Here is a 21,242-nt window from a genome sequence, read left to right as displayed (position 1 = left end):
GGAGCACTGGAGGCTAAAGGACGAGATTGGACAACTCCAAGAGGCCTTGTCAAAACTTCGCACAGACACAGAGCACAGAAAGCAACAGGAAAAGACAGCCAGAGAAGAGCTGTCTGGAAAGCTCCAGCAGGCTGAACATCTTCTGGTGAGAGCAAAGGCAGAACTGAAGGAACGTGATGCCAAGCTGAAGGCCTGTGAGAATCACCTGCGAGCGTCTCGAGATGAAGGTCGAGCTCTGGCTCAGCAACGAGACCAGGCTAGGGACGACCTTGACTCCGCCCAAAGAGAACTCATTTATGCATATAAACTGCAAGCTGAACAAGTAAGGGAAAAAGCAACCTTTCCCTTTCATTCAACCAGTGAGCCTGCACCCCCCCACCAAAGCTTTTCTGTTGAAAAGGGGGGCGGGAGCCCACTGTTAAAGACATCAGCCAGCATCCCCAAACCTCTCACTAACACATGGGGGTGGGGACAGACGAATTTCCCGAGGTCACCTGCAGACATGCCCGGCGTGGCACCCAAAGACCTCGACAAGCTGGCTAGAAATATCCCAACATTTACCCCAGAGCCTGCAGGTGGCCATGATATCCACTCTTACCTGCAGGACATTGACTTTTATTTGCAAACACTGCCAAATGTAACCACAAGAGACAAACTGTATCTGCTACGGGTTACTTCCAGTCGTGAGGTGAGGAGTTTCCTTGACCGGCAGCCAGAAAACATCAAGATGGATTACAAACAGCTGCAAAAGGCTTTAATAGAAGAGTTTTCGGATCCAGAGTCAGAACAAGGACTAGTTACAGCTATGGACCTCAAACAGAGCAGAAACGAAACTCCACAGGCCTACTACAACAGACTCAGGCGAGCTTACTTTGGCTCACGGAATGAGCCAGGAATGGAGGAGGACTTTAACTTCAGGACCCTTTTCCTGCGAAATCTTCATTTCAAAGTAAGCCAACACTTAGGGGTTATGGCCTGCCCTCGCACAATGACAACCAGGCAGCTGCGGGACTTGGCCCAGAAAGCTTATGGTAAACAAAGAGCGGCCTCTGAAAAGACTGTTAAAAACCCTGTCATTCTCCCTGTCTCTGAACTGTACCCTCAACTACCACTGGAGGGCGCACGACAGCGCCACAGTGAAAGACCTTTCAACAGAGGGCCAAGAGGGTCAAGAGACTTTACAGCCAGCCAGGAATGGTACGGCCATGAAGGGGCTCGTCCCAAGCACCAAATGGGATGCGCCGAGAGGTCATGGAGCCGGCCAAACTCATCAGACAACCAGAAGGGTGGCGGCTCGTGGGAACCTGGCCGACGACCTAGAGGTAACCGTCCTGCACCTGGCAGATCAAATACTGGTAACAGTCAACAGAGAGATCAGTCTCGATACACACAGAGCAAATCTAAGTCTGAGCTACCCCCGAAACAGTGTGACACAGACACGTCTGAGACAGCAGAGATTCTGAGAATATTGAAGGAGTTAATCCAAAAGAGGCCCCACAAGGAGGACCACGAAGACAAACCCGACTCCTTATTCAAAGACTTTGGCATACAAACAATATCTCAAACACCAACCAACCAAAGCCTGCAAGTACCAGAGAGTGCTGTGTTAAGTGTCTCTTTCCCTACAGAGTCACAGAAAACCAGCCTTGACTGCCTTCCCATTAATACAACAGCCCCAGTACCAAGCCTCCTGGGAAACCTAATCGAAAGAGGAGAAGCTAAAAAGCTATATCTATCCATCACCTTGGAAAATGAGGTTGAACTAGAAGCCCTCGTCGACACCGGAGCTGACCTAACGCTGATGTCATCCCAGCTTTTCACCAGACTCCAGAACAGAGCTAAGGCCCAAAATTTGACCCTTAAACCCCAAAGGTGTATGCTGAATGTGCAGTCTTACAGCCAGACTGAAGTTCAACTGCAACAGGTGATTCCCATCCACCTGACGATCGGTCCTATGAGCATCATACACCCTGTGTACATCTCACCAATGGACTCATACCCTCTCCTCATTGGCAAAGACCTGCTAGACCGCTTTGAACCCTTAATGGACTTTAAACAGTTAAAAATTTGGGCTCAAGTGCGAGAACCTTTACCCTTTAAATCAGCCAGATCATCTAAGGTAAACTGCCAGGTCACACAGGTCATGGACGACCCCCCAGCCAGCCGCGGGAACTTCGTCTCAGACCTAAACTTCAAAAGTTCACTGCTCTGCAATCTGCATCCAGCCAAAGACTCAGAGCCATACCCAGGACTTGACACACAAGTTCAACAAAATTTTAAAGATGCAGATGCCATGCAGGATGATGCAGATCATCAGAAACTACAAGCCTTTAACATCGCTACCCAAGCTATGTTAAACCACCTCTCAGACCCCTCCACCTACCCTATCACAAACTCTGACCTGTCTGCTGCTCCAACCCGCAAACGTCTCAACGATGTCAGGCACCTGCTGCGCATACAACACAACATCCTTGGGTATGTCCCTGATGACCGCACTACACCTGCGCTTGTGGTTCCTCAGGCCCATAGGGGGGTCATACTAATGTATGCGCATGACACAGCATGTGCCGCACACCACCGCACAAAAGCCACTTATGAAACACCGAAACAGGTGGCATACTGGCCTGGAATGCAGCACGATGTAGCAGAACACATCAAGAAATGTCTGGTTTGCTGCCAGTTCCAACTGGCTAAGCCAAACCATGGAGCACCACTTCAAAAAAGAGGTGTCAACTTTTCAGTGTCAGACCTCCAGATAGACTGGGTTGGACCATTACCCAGGCCAACGAGGGGCAACAAACACCTTCTCACGGTCATCTGCCAATTCACAAAGTTGGCAGAATGCTTTCCAGCACCCAATGACACCACTCACCAGTATCTGGATGAACTTCATCCGGGAACGACCTTCGCTTTTCGAACAACCAAGATCTGGTCCTACAGTTTCGCCCCGCCAATTCAGACAGCTCACCGACTGCTGTCAAAGAAATTTCTGCCACACTGGACAGGACCTCATGAGATTGTGGACAAACTCTCCCCCATTGCATACCAGATCAAGATGGGCAGAAGTCAGAAGGAACCAATTTCCAGATGGGTCCACCAGAACCAAGTCAAGAGACACTCAACATTATGGCATGATAGTAAAGGGGGGACGAACCAAACTTCTCCACACTGCCTCATCACTAGAACTCTGCCTCCTAGGGAACAGCCGCCAATGAAAAGAAAGAGAACTGTCCTGACCAAACAAGGACCTGTAGCGCCCACCTATTGTTTCTTCTCTCTCTCCCTCTCTGTCACCAGGATGCTGCTGTGGCTCGCTGTTCTGTACATCAGCCTACAGGGGGGATGGTCGCAACCTGAAATCGTGTCGCCGGGTCCCGCCTCAGGCATCGTCCTTAAAGAGCAACCTGGACTCCTGATCACGAACTGCGGAACGCATAGCCAAAAAGTCTATGTCCGACTCAACCCCCGTGATGTCTACAGAGCACACTACACAGCATTAGCACCAGAAACCAGTTGGGCAGGAGAACGATGGGCGCAGAACGCTATGATTCACGCAGAGGTTGACATCAAACACATGCTGTACCAACTTCAGAAGACACAGGCAGGTCTTGGCCGACAAACCAAGCGTCACAAGCGGTTCCTGGGAGCCCTACTCGGAGCCGCCGCAGCAGCCATTCCACCCTGCCTGGTACCCCTAAGCCTGGTACAGACCATTTTACCCTCCGCCACTGCAGGCCCAACAAACACCCTGCAGGCGCATCTGGCCTACTCCCTAGGTAGCGCAATTCCATTAAGCATAGCCCCTAAACAAGGCGAACTTGCTTTTCTGATAAACCTGCCAATCATCGAGTCACACAACATCTACAGACTCAAAGACATTGTCAATGTTGGCTTCTGGCAGGGAAACACCCACATCAGAATACGCACCCCCACTGTGGTGGCTTACCATGACAGTAATGAACAGCTGTACCTTGCATCAAACCTGCACATGTGCAGCCTCACTAAAGACATTAATTATCTCTGCCCCAGCAAACCTTTCCTTCAGGACAACACTGACGGCATCTGTGGGCCGCGGCCCATGAAGATTGACTCTCGTTGTCCTGCCTCAGCTAAACCACGAGCCGAGGTCACTAACACCCAAGCTGAGATCGTAGGTGACCGATGGCTGGTCAACACCCCAGCCAGCACGGCCACTTTGACCTACGACCAACACGACACAGCCACCCGCATCAGTCTACCAAACCAGATGATGTGGATCCAAGTTCCAAAAGGTGTGATTCTTCACATCGATGAACTCGCACTCTATCACCTTCCCAGTGAGGAGTACCACACCGAACTGGAATTTTCAACTTTCTTCAGGGACCACAACTTCACTTTAGACCCTGAATTGGAGATGAGGATTGCAGAAGGGGGGACCCAACTAATTGATGTCACGCCCATCGACACTGCCCTCCAGGCACTTGCTCGCATGCCAGCTATGCACAGCCTCCCTGTTGTCCGAGCCTGGACCGCCGCTGACACGGTACTGTGCCTCTCCACAGGAGTAGGATACGCCCTTACTCTTGGCCTCACTTTCATCCTGTACCGAAGAGTCAGCGGGATGCAGGAAACAGTGAACAAGTGCACAGCTGCCGTCCCTCGAGCCTTCAAGCGGAACCGTGGGAAGCAAGACACACAAGCCGAGCAAGAGCCCAACCTCATCGAAATCACCCCTCTGCAGGCACGCCGAAGCGCTGCAGAAAATTAAGATACACCTGCCATCCAGACCAAATGACCTGTATAACCATCGCCTATTGAACCATCGCCCACCAAAGTCTCTCAAGACCCTGGTGGCCATGAAGGGGGGATATGTAGCAAATGGCTCGGAGTCAGATTGAGGCCATTTGGCGTCTGGATCGTAAACAGCCCTAAAATTGTGACTTTAGATAACCCTGTGTCCTGATAACACAATCACCCAGATATCTACCACCTATCAAGGCTGTAAAGTGGGCGACAATTAAAACAAATGCAGTCTTCAAAGGAATCCCACCAGAGAAACCTGAGAGCCGTTCGTTCGACGATCGCCAGAGACACAGCTGGGGGCACAGACTATACGTCTGTGATGAAACCACATTCAAAGATCACAATGAGCTGTTTAAATGTATATATATGTTATATCCCTTTACTGCATGATCATGTATGTGTGATGTAACTGTGTGTTAACACTTTAGTTAGATTTTATTCACTGTAGCATGGTTCATATCTTAGGTATGAAATTATTATTCAACGTAATCTTAAACCCATGTCTTGTCTAGTATCAAATTAATCTACTCTTTATTTCCCAATCATTTCTATGTATCACATTACCATAAGCCGCATCAATGTCATTTAATATCGATTTGAAGAGTTATGGAAACAAACTTTTATCATTATGCAAATGTGATGTCTGAAAGAACAAAGGCTTGTTTCCCCGCGCACACATTGGTCATACACCCAAAATGGGCTGGGCGTGTGAAAGGTCAAAACGGCCTATCGCCCAAGCCATCAGAGCTCATTGCTCATTTTGCTCATTGATCATCGCTCAATAGCTCAATTCGAACGATTCGCTCAGTATCTCAGTCAGTGGCTTAGTTCACTCATGAGCGCTCAATCGCCCGGTTACTTAGGTAACCCGTCAGCGCAGTTTGGAAACTCGCTGAGACTCACCCAGAGTCCCTCGGATTCATCATCTTTTCTCTGAGCCCTGTCTCTTCAGGACAGTCTTCCCTGGCTTTGCGCTAGAGTTCGGAAAACCCCGCGGACCAATCCGCCCTACGAAACAACTTAACGGACTTCCATCTTAAACGAACACACCTGGATTCTCTCTCTCTCTCCTTGCTCGCACCGCGAGCATAAGAAACTTCGCAACGCAACACAAAGAGCCAAATGCAAGTATAAACTTGTTTTACTCGCTGATGTTTAAGCTTTACCCCTTATAAAATTAAGGCGCTACTTAGAGATTTTCCGATGGTTTGTGCAGATGTTAAGCAATAGTGCTTTGCCAATCTTTTACTCTCTCTCTCTAGCTTTTTCAATCTTTTCTTTCTCATCTATGTTTTATGTTATTGTATGTGTGTATGTTTAGTTAGTCGTTATGTGTACTTCATTTTATAGTTAATAAACCGGTTTGCATTTTCACAATTGAATTGTTTCTGTGTTCAATGCTCATGAAATTAAAGTCACTATTTCTGCCTTTGATCCAGCTACACGCTGCGAGTAGCACTGAATATCAGTGAGAAGGTTAATTTTAAAGGCCATGAAATTAACATTTCTTAGACGTTAATATACGATTATGGATATATGTCTTCGGCGGACGAACATATTAATTAATTGTTATTATTAATTCTGCTACGCCAGGTAAAACCTGATAAACTTGTATAATTAATTACAGTTAATTATACATATTCCCTTTTGAGCTAAAATCTAAGATTCCCTTGGGAATCCCCGTAGTGTTTCGGTCGGAGGTTCATAGTGTTTCAAATAACGTTATTTCCCTCCTCCCGCAAATTCGCTACATATTTATGCATTTGGCAGCAGCTTTTATCCAAAACGACTTACAGTGCATTTCATTTAGTGTTTGTGTGTGTCAACACAGTATATGCAGTTTTGAAATTATATGATATTATATATTGCATTGTGACATTAAGATATTATTACGTTTACAGGCTTGTGTTTTTGTTGTGATATTTAAAATATAATTCTATTCTATTCTAATCCTGTTCGAAATTTGTATACAAAGAGAGTAGCCTACATATTTTAGTTTTGAATCGTGTTTGTGTTGTGTTTTTGCACACTTTGATGCCTTGATGACAGGGCAATAAAATAATGACATTCATCTCTCCTTTCATTCATTTCATGAAGCCTCTACTACTTTATTTATTTTCAGGTAAACTAAAACTGGTTGCAAAGCTGGAGAGTTTTTGATTGAGTTAATAATTTAGCACGAGTATGTATGGCTATATTACCCAACATCAGCTCACATTGTCTTTTATCAAAGGCGAGTCCAAGAATCGTAAATTCAATATGATACAAAAAGTAAGAGTTTTTTTACCGTATTCATCGGATCTTGCTCTTCCAACAAACTCCGCGTGACAAGTGGATGACATTAGAACAGCGCGAGAGCGATTTGAAATCAAACTCCTCCGTATGATTTCCCGAATATTTCTCGCGGTACTTTGATGTCATGTGCGTTTTGTTCTTGCATTGCTGCGTGAAGTTGAGCACACCTAAAAACTCGAGACAGCTACCTGTATGAACTCCCGGCAGAGAACGTCCCTGCCTTTGCTTCATCCATTGTTTTTATATGGGAAGAATGTTTTATTTTCAGCGTGAGAAATGCAATGACGTGTGATGGCTGAAATGCGTGTGTCTCCCGCCGAATGCGTGAGACTTGAGAGCCCTGTTTGCATCTAACGTTCTAAAGATGTTAATACACACAGACAGCAATAAACAAAAGCTGTGCATGCTCTCCTCACGTTGTTCTTGTAAAATAATAATAATATAACGAGCATACCGCTTCGGTTCAATGCCGGTGTTGTGTCGAACTCCGTTCCCCCTATGTTTCCCTTTAGTGTAGTGCTATTATAGCGTTTGCATCACGTTACATTTAGAAAGATTAAAGATTTGAATTGGTTATACTAAAAAGGCATAATATCATGTATTTTATAATACAATTTATTAAATATTTCATACATTTGACAGTTTTCTATTAGGGTATTTCTTTTAAAATATAGCCTTTCTTTTTCTTTCTTTTTCTTTACTGGTTGTTTTAAAAATGTAATGTTTGCATACATAATTAAATAAATATTATTCATATAATATGATTCATACTGTAAAAATAATTGACTTACCATTAAGAACAATACAGATACATTACAGAAATGCACACATATACATCTCAGTAGCCATTAAAACTTTAAATATATAAATAATAAAACCTATAACGTGATAAAAACACCATAAAAACACTACACTGAAGGGAAAAATAGGGGGAACATAGGGGGAACAGACTTCGACACAACACCGGCTCGAAGGGGATCCTCCCTGTACTGCGCACCGTGTCATGCACGTGTGGGCGCTGCTGCGCTGTGAGCTTTCCCTTAAGAGATTGTCCAATAAAAGATCAATACGTCATCATGTGACTAATTTTATTTGCGGCTAAATTATTTTTTATTAATTTTACTAATAGTTAGATTGGGCAGGCCTTCACAAAAGGGCATTTAATTGCAAAAAAAATGCCTTGACAAAAAGGGCACTTTGGTCATCCAGGGGTAAAGGGGCAGGTGCTTGGGCAACCCACCGCCCCCCCCCCCCCCCCCCTCTGCACGTGCCTGGTCTGAGCCAATATTCACAAATAGCGAGAACATGGAACAATAGTGAACCTTCCCAAGAGTGACCAGCCGACCAAAATTACCCCAAAAGCGCAGTGACGACTCATCCAAGAGATCACAAAAGACCTCACAACAACATCCGAAGAACTGCAGGCCTCACTTGCCTCGTCAGTGTTCATGACTCCACCATAAGAAAGAGATTGGGCAAAGAGAAGAGAGTTTCAAGATGAATCCTGCTGCTGAGCAAAAAGGACATACAGTAAAGCTCATCTCAGTTTTGCCAGAAAACATCTTGATGATCCCCAAGACTTTTAGGGAAAATGGACTGGTGAGACAAAAGTTGAACCTTTAACTCTGGGCATACGGGTAAGTACACAGGGCCTTTAACTCTGGGCATACAGGTAAGTTAACAAGGCATTTAACTCTGGGCATACAGGTAAGTACACGGGGCCTTTAACTCTGGGCATACAGGTAAGTTCACAAGGCCTTTAACTCTGGGCATACAGGTGAGTACACGGGGCCTTTAACTCTGGGCATACAGGTAAGTACACAAGGCCTTTAACTATGGGCATACAGGTGAGTACACGGGGCCTTTAACTCTGGGCATACAGGTAAGTACACAGGGCCTTTAACTCTGGGCATACAGGTAAGTACACAGGGCCTTTAACTCTGGGCATACAGGTGGGCACACTGGGCTTTAAGCTCATGGGCAGACATGTAAGTACACAGGGCCTTTAACTTTGGGCATAAGGGTGGGCACACTGGGCTTTTAGCTCTTTACACGACAGAAAGGGCAGAAGGGAACTTTCCACAGCCACAGCGCCACCATCAGACGGGTCCCTCGGTCATGTACGTTTATAAATACCTCTCGCCTCTTCATACAGAGGGCTCTTTCCTCGGCCTAGGATATGACTACTGACAAACACTGAGGACAGCACAACACGACAATTCTCCACGTGTACTCACTTCAATAAAATCCCCCACCGCAATCACAGTGAACTAGGGTCAGTGTCACAGCTTCAGCCCGGGTTCGGAGACCTCACAACAGACTACGTCAAAATCCTCCTTCTCCGCGTCCTCTCTTTTAGATCCACTTGTTACATTCGTTCGACATCTCCAGTTCCTTCCACGCCGGAACAAACGTGGCTTTTCAACTTCTTCTTTGAAGGCTACTTCTCGTCCGCAATTGGCTTCCTTTATCCAGAATCTCGTCTTTACTCTTCGTTTCAGTTTCCAGCTTTCCCTCACCCGCCCCCCTTTCATAACAAACCCAGCAGGCTCCCAGAGCGAACTCTTCTTCCTGCTTCTCAACGCCCGTTTTATACACCTCCTCTCTTCTCCAATGCCCAATCATTGCACGCCACATTCACTTTACACACCTGATACAGATAATCCTTGATTTGTTTTGATTTTCTGCCCAGAGTTGGCCGGAACTGGCCTGGTGTTTCATTACAATTCGTCCGGGCGGAACGATCGTCACCCTTTCCGGTCCGCCTATGAAAGTCACTCCGTGACATTAACAGGCTTTAATGTGGCTTCATATGACAGACCTTAACTCTTTCCCCGCCAGCGTTTAAAAAAAAAGTTCACAGCCTGCGCCAGCATTTTTCATGATTTTCATAAAAGTTTAATGTCTTCCAGAAAATGTTCTTTTTTAAATATATAAACAAACAATATATCAAATGAAAGAACATACCCTCTGCTTTCAAAAAATCCCCGTTTCATTCTACTTTCATTGGTTCTCTTTTTTATTACCTCTCAAATATTGGTACGTTGGTTTCTTCAAAAAACCCAATTTTAAGCAAAATGCTGAGATAATTAAATTTTTTTGAAGGACTTTTGATAGAGATCTGGGCCCGGTTCCCCAATAACGTTCACTCTTAGCGCGCTAAGAAGACTCAAAAAGATATATCTTACCAAAGTTGTTTATGTTCCTAAGTGTGTTCCCCGAAGTGTCTCTTAGGAAGCTTCTTAACACGCTGCCTCTAAGTTCAACGTAACAATGTCGCTGTCCCAAGTGAAGGTGCTGAATTATTTGCGATCGATTGCTCAGGGATCGATTTTCCACTTTACGCGAAAGTGCATTAAGCCGTTAAGAAAGACAACACGCTCTATACAAATGGAACATTACTCAAATTATTCCAGTAACATTTATTTTAAGTTATCCGTAAAATATAGACTATTAATTAAATTATCAAATTGTCAGTAATACGGGTAGATGAACCTCGCTAATCATCCACCCTCCTTATCCCGATGTGCCACTTGTGCCGCTTCTTGACATGGGTTTAACGACTTAAAAAATTATATAATACACTTTTATACTAATGGTAAGGTACTTAACAATCAGAATTACTTGGCAAGCAGCTGTAGTACTTCTGTTTAATGCGGTATTGCTTGCCATTAATGTTTTCAATAAAAAACAACCTATCTACAATAAACAGAGAGAGTTAGATAAAGAATATGGTCTGAGAAGATCTAGCAGCTCCATAATTAGTTGTCTTGAAAGGCGATTTTTTATTTAGCCACGTCAGGCAAATTGTCAAAAGGTTTTAAGTGTTACAGAATAAAAAAAATTGGCATGGACTAAACGGTTACAGGGTTACAGGTGTTGTGTTGAAGTCTGTTCCACCTATGTTTCCCTTTAGTGTTTTAATAGCGTTTTTATCACATTATAAGTTTATTCTTTATATACATTGAAAGTTTTAATGGCTACTGAGATGTGTGTGTGTGTGTGTGTGTGTGTGTGCATTTATGTAATGTATCTTGATTGTTCTTGATTGTAAATTATTTTTACAGCATTACAGTATGAATCATATTATATGTACAATTTATTATGTATGGAAACATAACATTTTTAAAACAAACAGTAGAGAAAAAAAGGAAAAAAGACAGGTTAAAAGATATAAAACTGTCAAATAAGAAATATTTAATAAATTGTATAATAGAATACATGATATTATTGCTTTTAGTATAACAAATTCAAATATTTAATCTTTCTAAATAAATTATAAATGTAAACGCTATAAACATAAAGGAAACAGACTTCAATGGGGAACAAACTTCAACACCGGCGCCGTCTTTGATTCTTTCTGATACCAAATAAAGTCAACTGCATAAATAGCCCTGTATCCATTGCAAACATATTTTATTATAAGTCTTAAAATGTCCATAACATAAAATCATTGTCAGCATACCATAGTTTGACTTGTACTGCGCTGCGCTTATTTCTAAAGACTGCGGCGATAACGTTTTGTGCTCAAACAACGCTAAGAGAGAGCTTACGAATGGTCCAGACCAACCTTCCGAAAGTGTGACTTACAGAAGATATACTTAGCGTACGAACGTTTTGGGAATCGTGCCATAGAGTTAAGAGAGAGGTTAAGGAATAGGTTAAGAACTACTTAGCGATAAGAACGTTTTGGGGAACCGGGCCCAGATGCAGAGCGATCTTTAAAACATGCGCAAAGCTCTTTCTCTTTCACGTGAGGCGCTACTTCCAGGTTGTATGTGTTGCAGAAGACTTTGCGATATTGCGGAACGCTGGAAATTCTTGTAATTGGCAGGGAAGCATTTTGTCTTAATTGACGAGTTATCTTGTCAATGGTGGGGAAAGAGTTAAAGAGCATATCTCAGGTTAAACCACTTAGTAATTCAAAGTATAGAATAATAATATATGAACTAGATTTTCTTTAAGATATAATTATAAATATGCCAGTGAGGCTTCTGGAGTCGTTTTTGTAAGGAAATTTTAGCCCTGCCTCTAAAACAAAATGCCAACCCGGAAGTGACGTAATGAGAGGGAGAATTTGTTTTAATTAAGTTGCCTATAGATTAATACTACCTAACACTTTTTTATGACACTAGTCAATATTCAATCAATCAATATTGATATTTTGTCCCAATCTCCAGACAATACCTACAAAGCATAGACAAGTTGTCCGCTGGGCCTATATATATATTGCTTTGCATACCATTGCATGAATGACTGCCTGACACACAATATATTATTATATTTATGATAAAAATCAAATGATTAATTAGTTAAACTAGTTGCTATAAATACATGTGCCATAGTTGTCGTCTCATGAATGACTTGTTTGTCAATGTTGCTGATGCAAGCCCTTTGTTACCGATTGCATATGTCAGATTTTTGCATGACTCAATCTGAGTCAATGTAACGGTGAAGCAATAGATCAAATAGTCCAACTGATGGAAAGTTTGAAAGAAATGTCATGCTCCCTTGTAAAAGTTTTTTTAGTAAAAATACAAAAATACAGTAGTTTATTTTCATACACTTGCAAATTTTGCAAGTCAAGTGTGAGATGTGAACAGTATGTATGTCGGCTTTCTCTATTTGAGTGTGACTAAGTGCAGGTTAGTTGTCAGGGTTTTTGTCATGTGTTCTTGTATTTTTATGGTCATGACTTTTTTCTTGAAGTTTCAAGTTTATGTCTTTTAATTGGATATAGGTCATTGCCATGTTTGTATCTTGTTTCTTGTCCTGTGTTCTCATGGGTTCCCTTGTGTCATGTTCCCATTGGTCCACTTCCCCTTTATAAGTCCTCTTGTTTCCATTGTCTGGGGTCGGTTTTTAAAGCAACACTAAATAGTTTTATTAACCTTAAAATAATGTTTCCAAAAAAGTTTCAGTCGAAGTTGAACGGCACTTTCACATTTGCTTTGCAGCCCTTTATCGGCCAAAACCGCACTAAAGTTTCCAACCGTGGGGTCGCAGTCCTGTAGTTCGAGTGAAAACTACAAAAACTTGCTTTATGCCAGACCTACCATCCAATCAGAGCCAGCTTTGCTGCAGTAGGCTAAATTATTTACGACAGTGGTAATGGACAATTCCGCTTCCAACCTGTAGGGGGAGCAAATAGCAAAAACTCTTTAGTGTTGCTTTAAATGTAATGAATAGGTTATTGTTATGGGAAAAAGGTTGAATTTGCGCTTATGGTGAGTGACACATGAAACCCCAGGCAGGAATAATTATAAACATCCATGCAAATAAGTCATCATACAATCTATGCCAGTGGTTTTCAATTCCAGTCCTCGGGCCCCCCCTCCCAGAACATTTTAGATGTCTCCATATATAAAAACACCTGATTCCGATCATCAGCTCGTTAGTGTGTTAATTAAGGAGCCAATGAGTGAAATCAGGTGTTTCATATAAGGAGACATCTAAAACATTCTGGGAGGGGGGGCCCCAGGACTGGAATTGAAAACCACTGATCTATGCCATTTAGTTTGGTAGTTAACGATAGGTAAGGTTAACTTTACCACAGACTCATTTTGATTTCGATCTCGAACACGGTAAATTGTCCTTAATGTTTTTTGCTCACTAAGCAACTATAAATTTAAACCGAAATAAACAGTAATAAAATCACTACTTGCGGTTTGTGGTAGGGGTTGTAATGGCCATGTTGTCCACTTTTCTAGTATCAAATGCTGAGCGAAGCCTACTTTATTTTGTCCCAGGTTTGAAAAACTGTCCGCGGTGAAATGACCAGAGTAAACTTACATTTAGATTTAATTGGTCCGGTATCCGGTTGTGCCTGGAACATAAGATTTATACCCATGTTTTGCCATTTCCCCCATGCTTGTTTCTTCTCAATACCTGCAAAACTTTCGATAAAATCTGCTGTTTACGTCCGGCTGGCCTAGAATATGGGCGTGTATAGAAATGTTGGGGGCATACATCTCGAATGTTACGTCACTGTCGGTGTTATGTTGAGATCGGCCTGTTTTTCGGTGGACTTTTGAAACATTACTGTTTGAGGCTCACGATATGTCATTACCATATACAGAGCTCTAATAAATCATCCTTCTGCACATAGTCACTGCGCTTTATCTTATGTTTGAACCACCCAACACACCCTAATGTAATTACATCATGGACTACTGATGGCAGACACTTGGGTAGCAAACCCGATAACACACCTCACCATGGTTTGCGCATCTTCTTTGTTGGCATTATGGTTAAAATGCAGTGCTGCCAAGAGAAGTCTATAGAAATGGAAAAAAAATAAAAGTATAAATAAAAAAAATCTTTTTTTACATGCAACTGCAAAATATAGCCTCGTGCATTGCCATTCTGTGTTTCAGAATTCAGATTCATTTAATTCAAGCAGATTTACAGAGAAAAGTTAATCATTTTAAAGTTTTCAAAAGAAGCCATTTTCGGCTTCTGTTTCCGTTTTCGGCCAAGTGAATCCTGAATTACGGTTTCGTAACAGAATTTTTTTTATATCGGTGCATCACTAATAGCAGCCAAATGGGGGTTTAAATTAAGGCTAGCTTAATATGCAAAACCGAGGTTGCTGAGCTGAAAACTGGAAAATAAAAGGAAGCATGCCCGATGTACAATAAATGACAACAAATTGGAAAACAACTAACGCAATATTTCTGGTTGACCATGACATTGTGCATAGATTCTTTTCTTCAAAGCTGAATTCCTTTTTGGTTAGTAAATATTACAAAGTACATCACATTAATAATTGACACATTGACATGCATTCCATTTGCATGCTGGTAACTCACACATTGCGATTTTATTATACAGTGTAGAAACGTTTAGACCTGCTTGTATTGGCACTCCCTCATTCATTTTATGATGACAATAATTAACACACATAAATGAAAGCTTTAACTTAGAGGTATGTAACCCTGCTTTGAGAAACTACAGTGTAAAAATGGTTGTTAAATAACAAGTGATACCAAAGGGTGAGCTACTTTACTTTAATTCACTTTCATAGCATTCCTTTGCAAAACATGTTGTTTCAAATCAGTTTAACCTGTTAGCCAGCACTTCTATTTTTGAGCATTTTCTGAAAAACGACAACTCCAAACTAAAACATCTGCAGCTCTTAAACCCTATGGTCTATATTCATAATTCTGGTCTTGTTTGAAACTAGACACTTGACATATTGTTGCCTAATAGTCATAACAACTCAGAGTAGTAAAGAAACAGAGTAAAACAAGGTAAAATATACATTAAATGACTTCCGTTTTTCTTCAAATAACATTCACTTAGCAAAAAAGGTATGAAATGGTCATGTCAGACACCTGGGGACACCATATAGGTGAACTGAATGTCTGACCATGCTGTGATTCAAATTTGAGAATGATACTCCAAAAAATGTTGTTTCTGTAAGCTTTTATTTCAAAAAAGTCCAGGCGTCCTTTCAGAAAAAGTCCACTTGGAAACTCCAAATATACACATGATAACAAAATGACATGATTATCAAAAGAAAATGAGTCAGGACTACATATTACATGATGTATATCCATTCAGAACTTCTCTGCCCACCAAAGCACATAGAAAAAACTATTTCAGAAAAAAACATTTGCACATTATAACAAAATACTTGTTATTTTGAATGTGGTCGCTCATGAATGCACTCCAGATTCCAGTCCTTCTCTGTGTCAGCTGAAGCCCTTTTACATCACACACACAAAGCAAGAGAGGATTTTAGTTTGAGTCAAAAGTTAGAGACATACAACTATTTGTATGAGAAACTATGATGTAATATACATGAACATAATACACACACACACACACACGCACACACACACACACACACACGCACACACACACACGCACACACACACACACACACACACACACACACACACACACACACACACACACACACACACACACACACACACACACACACACACACACACACACAGGGGCGTAGCAGCCATTTTAAAAGTGGGGGGGAACGTATGGTAATGTGACCTAAAGCTGATGTTCATAATAATACATTCTAAATAGAATACCAATTGGCATTTTACAGCACCCTAGTGGCAATTTTGGGAACATGCCATGATAGCTTACATGAACCTATTTTTGTGAAATCATATCACAATTTAAAAATACTGTAGGACTTTGAAACCAACGTGAGACCATCAATAGCCTACTTTATTTTTATGAAATAAAGATATTTTATGATAGTTACAATATTTCAGTTACACTTCATTTGTATTTTGATAAATATACAAATTACATCTACACTAATTTTATACAACATACATTTTATGAAAATATATCAATAAAACCTAAATCAATGTATTTACAAGTTTTTAATATTTTCAAGATGGAAGTAAGTTCTTTAATCAAAACATGGCCGTGGGAAATATTCTGCACAATTTATATATTACTTATGAATATTTTAGGAGATTATTTTTGACACACGTAGGTTATTAAGTGTATTTTGGGTTTTAATTTCATTACTGTCTGTGCCTACCCATCTCCGTGGCCTCATCCGAGCGCACTTTCTCTGCCTTGTCTTTTGAAGACATGGGTACGCAGCACCATGACCCAGAATAGACTAACACACCTTTGGCTAATGCATGCCCACACAGAAATTCTGAACTCCCTGGGCATTCGTCCCCTAGCTCATGAGAGACTTTGGACTCTATTAAACAACTGCTTCATCTGTAGCTAAGTAAATAAATGCTATACTTTAAACTAATGCATCTATTTTTTTTTATTAAATGCTACCCCACGAATTTATTGTATATAATGACTCTGTACCTGTGGATATGGTAAGATGAGAACGTTTGTAAATTCTTTATCTCTTGTTTGTAACAAATAAAGAATTTTTTGAGTTCAAACCTTATATAAAGCCTAATATATTTAAAAAAATTAATTATACACCATGTATTTTTTTTATAAAAGTATACAATATCAGAACTAAACCCATTATTATTTTTGTTCGAATTATAAGTTTAAAAAAAGACAGTAATAGTACTATTTACTAAAAAAAAATCTATATAAAAATATACTAGGTATGTGAGAATATTTTACCACTGTTAATCGACGTGTGATTTAAAAACGAAAGTTAAATATGTTCGTCTGCATGGACATTAAAAATTGTGTTTAATTAATATTATGTTGTTATAATATTATATGTTGTATGTAAATATGTTCTATGTATGTATATCTGAAGTTATAACGAAAGTAATTTCCCCTGGGATATATATAAATAGGCCTATAGGCTCATAGGTTTTTGTTAAAAAAAAATATTTCACAGCACCCCCTGTTCAAAATGACTTCCAGCGGCCCTGAATCAAAACATCAAAACAACTTTTTACAATTAAACTAGATTATCTTTAATCCTGTTGTTCCATTACTTTAAACTTTGTTTTAAATCTCAGTTATGGATTAACTTTAATGTATGATGAGTTCAAATACATTTTCTACAATTAAATATGTGGCTAAATCATCAGAAACAGACACCGCGAGCGTGGTGGCACTATTCAAAGATGTGTTTATTATAACGTCTCAACAGAGTGAGTTTGACGGTTTAAAATATTACTTAACACTACCAGTGACAGCTCCCGATGCTCGTATGCGCTTCTCCTCTGTCACGCGCTCCAGTCAGAAACTGAGAGCAGTCAATGAACGGACACACGGCGGTGCTTCATGACAAATGCGTCGCGTCGGCACATCTTGTTCATTCATTATATCACAATAACTGAGCTTCGCAATATTTCCTGCCACATTGCTTCGTTAATCAATACAATTGATTGTTTTAAAAAATCGTCACATGTTTTTATTTGAATAAGATCTTTAGAATCGATTACCGATGTATAGTGATTTATAATAGGCTACAAAAAATATATTACATTTGCCTGCATCAACTGTTTATTTTCTTTATGAATGACAACGTCAACATTTGTTGCTGTTTAATTACACCGGCAGATTCATCAGCGCAGATGATGGGTTTAACATAAATAAGTTTTAATCTATATTATAAGATTTGTAAGCTGTGTTTAAATGTAAGTGGTGCAACACAACTCGAATGAAAATTAAACTGAGATAAACAAACCTGTGTGCAACGAGTGAATGATTGAATCTGACGTGAGTACACAAAGCTTTCTTGAAGTGTTGTCCTGTGTCCTTGTCGTCCGTACTCACCTTAGGAGGGTCTTGGGCCTCTGTGGATGCCATCAGGGGCCGCCGCGACGGTGTGTGCCCAACCTACCCAGATACGCTCTGTAGAGGTGTCCAGCAGGAGTCACGTAGAAACCCCGAGTGAGGTATGGTGAGGAATTGGATCTAAATTCTGATGCTACCTGTACATTAGCTAAAGCTAACTTACACCCTAGAGAACCTGCAGAAACGAAGAAGATAGTTACCTTTACATTAACTAAAGCTAACTTACCCAGTAACGCCTCGCAGCCCTAGAGAACCTGCAGAACGAAGAAGATACTTACCTTTACATTAGCTAAAGCTAACTTACCCAGTAACGCCTCGCAGCCCTACAGAACCTGCAGAACGAAGAAGATACTTACCTTTGCATTAGCTAAAGCTAACTTACCCAGTAACGCCTCGCAGCCCTAGAGAACCTGCAGAACGAAGAAGATACTTACCTTTGCGTTAGCTAAAGCTAACTTACCCAGTAACGCCTCACAGCCCTACAGAACCTGCAGAACGAAGAAGATACTTACCTTTGCATTAGCTAAAGCTAACTTACCCAGTAACGCCTCGCAGCCCTAGAGAACCTGCAGAACGAAGAAGATACTTACCTTTACATTAACTAAAGCTAACTTACCCAGTAACGCCTCGCAGCCCTAGAGAACCTGCAGAACGAAGAAGATACTTACCTTTACATTAGCTAAAGCTAACTTACCCAGTAACGCCTCACAGCCCTACAGAACCTGCAGAACGAAGAAGATACTTACCTTTGCGTTAGCTAAAGCTAACTTACCCAGTAACGCCTCGCAGCCCTAGAGAACCTGCAGAACAAAGAAGATACTTACCTTTGCGTTAGCTAAAGCTCACTTACCCAGTAACGCCTCGCAGCCATAGAGAACCTGCAGAACGAAGAAGATACTTACCTTTGCATTAGCTAAAGCTCACTTACCCAGTAACGCCTCGCAGCCATAGAGAACCTGCAGAACGAAGAAGATACTTACCTTTGCATTAGCTAAAGCTAACTTACCCAGTAACGCCTCGCAGCCCTAGAGAACCTGCAGAAACGAAGAAGATACTTACCTTTACATTAACTAAAGCTAACTTACCCAGTAACGCCTCACAGCCCTAGAGAACCTGCAGAAACGAAGAAGATACTTACTTTTACATTAGCTAAAGCTAACTTACCCAGTAACGCCTCGCAGCCCTAGAGAACCTGCAGAAACGAAGAAGATACTTACTTTTACATTAGCTAAAGCTAACTTACCCAGTAACGCCTCGCAGCCCTAGAGAACCTGCAGAAACAAAGAAGATACTTACTTTTACATTAGCTAAAGCTAACTTACCCAGTAACGCCTCGCAGCCCTAGAGAACCTGCAGAAACGAAGAAGATACTTACCTTTACATTAGCTGAAGCTAACTTACCCAGTAACGCCTCGCAGTGCTAGAGAACCTGCAGAACAAAGAAAGTACTTACTTTTTCCCTAGTTGAAGCTAACTTACCCAGTAACGCCTCGCAGCCCTAGAGAAACCGCAAAGCACAGACGATACTTACCTAGCGTGGACCTAGGCATCCAGGGAGAAGGCGTAGAGAGGACCGTCCAACAGAGAACTTATTTGTGTTTTATTCTGCCCTCAGGAGGACCGAGGCGCGCCACGGGAAGTCTTTCACACGCAGGAGGTGGGCCGTGGACGAAGGAGCTCCGTCCGGCCCTTGCCCTGTGGTTCTTGTCCTCGCAGAAAAGGCTTCTCCATTCCAACGTCCTTGGTCCCGTAATACTCCCCCTGAGGGCGAGAAGCGAGATTTTTAGATTCCCTTTCCCATTCCCTACTTTGGTTTTAATTAATTTAAATAAAGTTGATTGTTTTAACAGTACTTATCTCTTGTTGTTTGGTCATTGGGGTGCTTTTGGGACCTCCTCGAGGTGGAACGTGGGAAGGAGCGAGACGCACACAGTCGGTGGTCTGCTCCTTTCCGTTACATTATTATGCCTGGTCCATAAGTGAGTTAATACCCGCTACATAAAGAAAGTACAGTTTCATGGCAATATTTCTAAACACATTTAATAAATGATCATTAGACTGATGTGACCTACCAAAGACTTGTTAATTTAAAGTTCATGCAGTTCTTTTTTAGTTGTCTGTTAAAATGTTAAAAAAATAATAACTTTGAGTTTATTTTTTTCTAAGGGATGTAATTATTCAATATTGATAGTTGTTTGATTCCAATTTAACAATATTAAAATGAGTTTTTTGTTTGGACATATACAACTCATAATTAATTTATTAAATGTACTTTCGCAAAACAAAAAATCTGATTCATAATTTGACTACCAAACTGTTTTATTGTCAGTGTAAGCATTGTGGTTTTTGTTTGTCTGCAATGCATTAAACTGAAATGAATACATATTTAATTAACTATATTTGTTTTTCAGTATTTTGAGAAGTACATAACCATATTTAACATACAATAGAAGTAGTTAAAGTACATACTGTAGAAAGATGCATTGAAATCACTTCACTGCACTGAAATCACAGTTCAACTGATTGAATTTAATTTTATATATTTGAATTTATTTGGCAAACTTGTATTTGAAACATTACATATAATGAGTAATTAAATGTACTGTTAATATACATTAACTTATTTTAATTTCACATTAATTGCATGTCATTATATTGTGTAGTGCACTTTAAGTATATTTTAAAAACACTAGAAGCAATTACGAAAGTAGATATAAAGTTGTAATAAAGTACCAATTAAGTTGTTCCAAAAAATCACTCTTAAAGGCAACTTATTACATTTTATTTCAACTTAATATATGATATATTTGAAATTAATTGCATTCAGTGTGCATTCAGTGCGCTGAAACCATTGCATTCAATTCACAATTAAGAGTATTGTTAACAGACATTAAATTGCATTTTAAATCATATTAATTTCATGTCATTATATTGTGTAGTGCACT

The sequence above is a fragment of the Misgurnus anguillicaudatus genome, unplaced genomic scaffold, assembly GCF_027580225.2.
Source record: "Misgurnus anguillicaudatus unplaced genomic scaffold, ASM2758022v2 HiC_scaffold_29, whole genome shotgun sequence".
NCBI classification, from domain to species: Eukaryota; Metazoa; Chordata; class Actinopteri; order Cypriniformes; family Cobitidae; genus Misgurnus; species Misgurnus anguillicaudatus.
The sequence above is the reverse complement of the archived record's forward strand: the minus strand, read 5'-3'. Positions refer to the sequence as shown.